This window comes from Passer domesticus, chromosome 4 (genome assembly GCF_036417665.1).
Source record: "Passer domesticus isolate bPasDom1 chromosome 4, bPasDom1.hap1, whole genome shotgun sequence".
Classification (NCBI taxonomy): domain Eukaryota; kingdom Metazoa; phylum Chordata; class Aves; order Passeriformes; family Passeridae; genus Passer; species Passer domesticus.
In genome coordinates this window covers 34336939-34344500 of record NC_087477.1, presented here as the reverse complement: position 1 = coordinate 34344500, position 7562 = coordinate 34336939, and positions in this window count along the sequence as shown.

The window sequence follows — 7562 nt, the reverse complement described above, 5'->3', positions numbered from 1 at the left end:
TTTTAGGTAAAAAATTTAGGAGTCCTGAGCTGGCCCTCTGATTTTTTTGATTGGGTAACCTATGTCCGTTCATATACAGATGAGTTTTTAGGGAGCCTAGCAGAGTTTGCTATGGCATTGCTGAGAATAGAACAGTTCTTTCAGTCAGCTGTCTCCACCTGTGCATGTTCAATACCTTTGGAGCATGTCTAGCACATACAAATCTGTTTTCTGGTGTGAAAAGAATATTTTACCAATACTTGATGCACAGGAGCGTGTTATGCATGAGCCTATTTTTCTGAAAATAAAGGACATTGGACAGAAGAAAAAGGTTGTGCCATTTAAATTTGTGTGCTCTCTTCAGAGTCAGTTCTGGCTTTTTTACAACATGGTAGGCCTTGCTTAGAGCTCAAATTGAATTGCACCAAAATTCAGTAAAAATGTAAATGAAAACTCTGTTGCAGCCGTGGGAATCAGAGGGTCAACCTGCTCCAACACCAACCATTTCAAAAGCTGAGTGCCAAATTCATCTCTGACACAAACTTTCTGAATATACGTGAGATATCTCACATATTTCACTGGTAAAGTAATATAAATAAATTTGAGCTGTGTCAGACCTTCAGGTTTATAACATGAGAGGTTAAAAAATGTAAGTCTTTTTTTCCTTTGGTATGGAAGTTGGGTTTTTTTAATGACGTCTCTGTATTTGCCTTGCTCTCTTTTCCCTTGTTAATATTTTAAAAATGCTTGACAGGGAAATTATTTGTTGTAGGCTTTGAAATACTGTACATGTTTCAGTGGAAATAAGTTGAGTCTACAATAGCTGTTTTTTTATTGTCTAGGAATTATGTAAGAAATATTTTAAGAAACTCTTTTGTGTGACATTTATACTTTAATCAATACATAAAAAATTTTTATATTCTATTTTTTTCTTCTGGCTATACATGTCTGATACTTGCATTTGATCAAACAGATCTCTACATTAAGTGTTTCAGAGGCAATGTTTTAGATACCTGAAGAGCCACAGAAGGCTTGGTCCAATATGGGATAGCAATCTTATTTCTAAATGGCTTTTGGGATATTTTCCTTTAAAAGTAAAAAGGGAAGAAACGTCTTAGAAAAAATTCTGGTGTTTTGGAGGCAAGCAATATCTATGGGACCTTGCTGAAACACTCAGGAGTTTGACTTTGCCCTGCTCTGATTAACTGGTCCATCCAGGGATTTAGTGTAATGGTTTTTCCCCAAACATACCTGTGGTCGTGCCTTCCAATCCCACGAGCTGCATTAGCATTTAATAATGGAGTGGTTTCTCTGATCATTTTGGGGAGCTGGCAACAATTCCTTCTGGGGCAGAAAGCTTTTCCAGACTCCACTGCAAGAATCAACTCTTTCTCCGTATCCCTGTAGAAAATTTATGTGGAACTCCATTACAGGGATTTGAATGCCTGTTACTTCAAAGGCATTTCCAGTATCTAAGTATGGTATCCCAATCAATAAAGTGAGTGGCTGGGTTTGTTTGTTTGTTTTCCCCCTTGGAAATTTTGCACTTAAAATTCAATAGAATTCTTTGTATTTCTGTTTTATGGCTGCTGGATGTTTCCATACAGTATCAGGGAAGAGTAGAGGATAGAACTCTGCTGCCCCATCATTTTGAAAGCACACTGGCTGCATGTCAGCTGTTCTGATTTGCTGTCCAAAGGCAGTAATCCTTTACCAATTAGGTTTCATAGAGACGAGATGAGAGTTTGTGGTCAGGTATATAAATTAAAGTGATGGAGGCTGGTAAAGGTCAGAGTCATAGAAAGCTCAAGGGAGTGTTGTTTATGGTGCAAAAGCAGTTTAAATACTGTAATTTAGCTTAACAACTATGATTCACAGAGGGTCATCAGAAGGAAAGATAAAGCAAGAAGTGTTAAATTAAATGAGGTGTGACCATCTGTTTCAATACTTGTGCAGAGAGTGGGATTAAGTTTACAGATACGTTGGTGTGACTGGTAAAGAGAGATTTCAAATATGGCATTGGAAATTATGTTTGAGCTGCTGTAAAAAAGGAAAAAAATTGAGATAAAAAGGCTACTCACACAGTCAGTCTAATCACACATCCTGGTGCTTGAAGTTTCTCTGATTTCCTTTTGAGAGTCACTGTTAGCAGTTTTATTCAAAATGGGGAAGCAAAAGTGCCTGTTGTGAACTCTGGTTTTGGGCCTACAACTGCATTTCACTTTTTAAACAGTTTGGCAAACCTGGTGTGGAAGGTTTGCACTAGCTTGTTTTGTACAGCATTTGGCATTGTCCCTTCATAGCAATACACATGTCAAGGAAGGAAAAAAAATCCTTTGATTGTAGCATATTGCAGATCAGCATGTGAAGAAATATGGAAAGATGTGCCTTATTTCTTTAGCTATATTTTGAGAATTAATGCAAATAGAGAAAACTGCATACTTGTTATTTGCAAGAATGAGCTACTTAGCATGAATATACTATAAATGTACTACTTTAGTGAGTGGAAGTGATAAAAAAATGCTGTTCTGGTGTTTAGTGCCTTTGTTAATTTAGACTCAGACCAGAATGCCATCCTGGGAAGATGCTCCATGTTGACTATGATTTGTACAAGGGGAGCAAGATTATTAATAATGACAGCTTAAACTAACCACAAAAATACCCACCTGAAAAAATTAAAAGCAAATTGCACTCTATGATTTCTTACACCACCACTCAGCTCAAACACTGTTTTTCCAGGGACATTTCCTCAGTTCACAAATTGTCCATGGGGGTGGTGAAGAGAGTGGATAGTAGGAGAAAAGACAGAAACAGCATAAGCAATTACAAGATTAATCATGCAGTGAACAATAACTATCCCAGTCTTTAAAATGCCAATCCAATTTCAATTATAAACCCAGTTTTCATTAGCCACTGCCCTCATCTTGCAAGTCCCAAAGGTTGGAATGTTCTTTAATGGTTGTTCAATGTGAGGAATTCCTCAATACAATGTCTGTTGGATGTGGGCCCAATAAGTCTTGAAATCAGCCATGGAATTACACAGCAGGTCTTGATTTTTAAATCCCATGGAGGGGGATCCCCAACACATCACGTATTAAAACACATCAAGGTGTCTACACCAAGTCTCAGGGGGATCTCCAGGTCCTGTAGTACAGCTGATTTCCTTTGCACACTGAAACAAGTGTGAATGGGTTTGTTGAGGAGGTGTGTTCACATACTTCAAAGGCTTTAAAATACAGTTTTCTCTTGATCACATCCTCTTATAGTTGAAAGAATTTTATAGCTAATGCTCCTGCCTTGCTGGTTAGTTCATAAACCATGAAAAATTAGCTGTTAGAGTTCCACCACTTGCAATTGCTTCTTTCAATATTCAATGGAGGAGTGCTGCTATAACCTAGAAAAAGAAAGCAACACAAACTTTCCTGCAAGTTACCCCTTAGTGATTAGTTATTTAACTGCTTCAATTTGGTCTCTCTCATGTGGAGTTTTAACTTCTCTCTCATTAAGTGCTTGCCGTACTGCTCTTGTATTATCCCCCATTTTACAGGGGGGTCTCCTCCACGTAATGTCATGTCTGGAGGAACTGAGGCTGTCTGTGAGAAGCTGACAAGCACCTCTGCTTGTGATTTAGGGAGAGCTTAAACTGGATTTCTTTTACAGTTGAGATTACCGTTCTTTTGCTTCTCACCCATGAATTAAGTTTCTCATTTTGGCAAATAATAATTGCTCTGTTTACCCCAGTGATTTTAACTCTGCTGTCCATCTTCTTAGCATTCCACTGCATTTACATTGAATGGATTTGAATCTCACCTGATTTATGGCCAGTCTTGAATATCTTGGTAGCTGTTTTAGTAGCTGTTTGCTGGCCCTGGCAATAGTTTGTGGTTTCAGTTTTAATTAAGCATTAGCATGCTACCTCTTCATCATCAGATGTCAATACAAACATTGCATTTTGCTTTTTATTAGAACAGACTAGTTCACCATCTCTCAACTGCTCCAGTGCCCATGAAAGGTGTGAGTTACAAGACCTTGTTTCAGAGAACATTGCATCCTGCAATTCTTCCTGTGAGATTGTCTCATGTACACCACAAAGTTCCACCTGGAGGTGTTGGACATGATCACACTTGGCTGCAAGCAGTGCAGTGCCTCTTTTTGAGCTCAGCAGCAAGCAGTGCCTCTGCTTGAAATTTTTTTTTTCATTTTCCTCAATTTACTTAAAGTAATTCTTTCACCAAATCTTCTAAAGATAGTATTATTTAATGTTCAGATTTTTTGAGTGACCAGTTGCTTGTTTTCCCAGTGTTTTGCCCATACTTTCTGGGAGTGTGACAGCATGGAGGGAGGGGCATTTGACTTTCCTTATTCTTTCCCTTCTGCTGACAGCACAGGCAGGGATCAGGCTGGATTTAAATGGCATGGGTCTCTCCAAACATACAACAGTTCTTTGAATGAAGCCCCAGTTTTAAGCAAGCCAGTCTGTCATGACTGCATTCAATGCTTTCTCCTGTCAGTGTTGTGACTTGGAGTTGGGCTTGCCTTCTGTTTCCTGCAGTCAAAACTGCTGCAGCTGGCAGAAGTAAAGTCTTGGATTCATCCTCCCAGAGGTACAGGGAAAAGAGAGGGAAAACTGCTGTATCAGTGCTTTGTACTAGCGAGACAACTAGCTGAAAGAAAAATATCAATAAATTTAGTGCTGTCTGGTCTAAAACTGTTGCCTCTGTAGAGAAAGGATGGGAAAATCAGAAGTCTGCAATCTCAATAAATTATCTTTGTTGTAGGGTGGTTTGTTGTTTTGAATGATCCTTTAACAGTGGGCACAAAAAGCAGTATTTGGATGTGAGAACATTAAATTGTTTATTATCTTTTATTGTGCAAAGATTGTGCTGGATAAAATAGTCAGTTGTCCTTTGTCTTAGAGCTAGGTTAGTAGAGAAAATTAAGCCCAAATTTGATAACAATGTAAGGACGTGTTCAGGTCCTGTGGGGGCAAAAGTGAGAGTCTGAACTTTACTATCTTTGTAAGCCTAACAATGAGTTAATTTGTGGGGATATGAGGCTGTGTGCAAATTCATGGTGTCTGGGATTCTATCATATATTCTGTTCTATATTTCAGAGGCCCAAAATTCTTTCAAACTTTATTTTGGAGGACAGAATTTGCACACGTTGACCCATCTTCCACCTCTGGCTATGGAAGAGGGAAAAGAGGAGAGCTTTATGTGGTCATTTCTGCAGTTCTATATGAGGTCTCCCTTTGCAAGCATAGCTCTTCTCTAATTCATAATTTGACCTGCCTGTTGCTGAGTAATCCCAGAGGTGGGAAAGTGGCCAAATATTTTGAGACTCCTTTTATCATACCTTTCATTTCAGAGTTATACCAAATATACTGAGTACTTGTGATCTGGAGCAAGCTGTCCTGTCAAGATCCAGTAACTCATTTTAGTATATGCAAACCTAATTTCTTTCAGTTGCCAGGGGAAATCCCCACCATAAATCAAAATTCTTTGGTGGCAGAGCTCTCAAACCTATCTGTGGAAATACTAGGGATTTGTTTATGTGTTTTTATTTGCTGAGAGTGAGTTGATATTCCTAGAGGTACAGAAGAAATGGTCTTTGCTTGGAAGCTGCAACACACTCCTGGTTGCAGATGTGCTTCATTTGAGAAAGGATTTGTTAAACTATAGGAAATAATGCTCCCTGTTCTTATCCCTTGGCAAAAATGGTTAAGAGCACTGGAGATATTAGAGCAGACATGGTTAATGAAAAAGGTTTGTGCTTGAAATGTATTAACTGTCTAAACTTTTTTAAAATCAATAATTTTTCCTTTTTTTTCATTAACTTTGCTTTAAACTCTGAAGAGACCAGCCACAATGTATGTAAGGAAATGCAGTTAAAACCAAATTGCTTTGCACAGGGAGAAAGCCAGATTCTTGTTTTTCATTGATGACTTTTTTCCCTCCAATTTTCTAGTACAAGTTCTTATATAGACTTTCTCATGTGGCTTCATAAACTAGTGACTTTTTAATATATCTATTCTATTCAGTACTTATAAAAACTTCATGATAGTTGCTACTTTCCTGTTTTTATAGAACTCCAACAGTGGATATACCCAAATTTCCAATTTCCCTTCTAACTCCTTTTGGAAAGTTAAATCCATTTTAATATCAGAAGAAAAGAAGGGTTAGCACTGGAACAAAATAAGTAAAAAAAAAATTTCCTCAGAAGGAGCTATAGTAGCATAAAACTGTTTCAATGCTGAGTTTAGATGATGCTGTCACAGCCTTGGGCATGAACATGCCAGTCTGTCAAAGTTTCTTGGGAACCAGAAAAGCTTCCTGTGCTAGAAATCAGCACAGCCAGAACAACTGTGGGTGTTTCTTTTTCTCAATATTATCCACTTGATACCAGCCTCTAGCAGACATGGAATTGTCATTAAATTAATAGCATCTTTAAGTTTTATGCTAATTTCCTTGTGTCTTTTGCTCAGAACCATGCATGGCATATATTAACAAATATGCACTTTATTTCTGTCTCTTCAGCAAGGGGATGAGGTGCTGGCTTTGAGGACTGGAACAGAGATTTCTCTGTTCAGAAACAACCTGCTTACTTTTCCTCAGTGTGTGAGACGCACCCCAAGGATAGAAAGAAAGGTAGGAGCCATCTCTGAAGACAGGAGAGCTGGGAAGTATTTTTTGGCAGGAGCTACATAAGGCACATAAACTGATCAAAAATTCTGTTTTCTTGCTATGTTTAAGGGCCTTTCTATGGGTCCTAGCTTGCAGGAGTTTGTAATACCTGTCTGGCCAGGCTTGCTAAGGTGATATATTATTCTTACAATTTTTGACTGCACAGTGTGTAGTCCTGGTATGAAATCTACATTTTGTATAGTGTTGCTTAAACTGACCATCTGAAACAAGAATAGAGTAACTAGAACAGATGAAGAAAGAAAATACATGTACTTCATCCTCCCTGTCTGTTCTTCCCAATTTTTTTTGATAAACAGTGCAGATTAATGACAGACCATAATATGGTGCATTAATAGTTTTTATTGTTTTCATTTGCTTTTCACTTAAATTTGGTCCATCCCAACTCTTTAAACAATGATTTGTCTGGCTTTAAAATATTAACTTCTTAAACATTTTGACTTATTTTTAAATACTTCTTGTTTATCATAGTTCTTGGATTTCTCCTGTGGACCAAGAAAGCTATGAGCTCATGGAAAATGCTGTGGTTCCCTGTTATGTGACTCCAGGGTTTCATACTGCATATTGTTTCCTTTATTTTAAGGTACACACATGCATATGTATGCACATAAAAGTTATAGGAGCTGGGCCTAATGAGGTAGAGAATTATGTTTCAAATTTAGGTGCTAATGAATTACATCTCTAATTAGGAAATAAGACTTACTGGGGGTGGGTGAATCTGTGTCTAAAGTAATGTACTGCACTTCAGGGTGATCTCTTTGTTTTGAAATAGTACAATGAGTATGCACACAAAATACACAGAAAGCACAATTTATAATCACAGAAACTGGTTAAACTTTTTCTCCTCCATGTTCCTCTCTGTAAGAATAACATGCATTAACT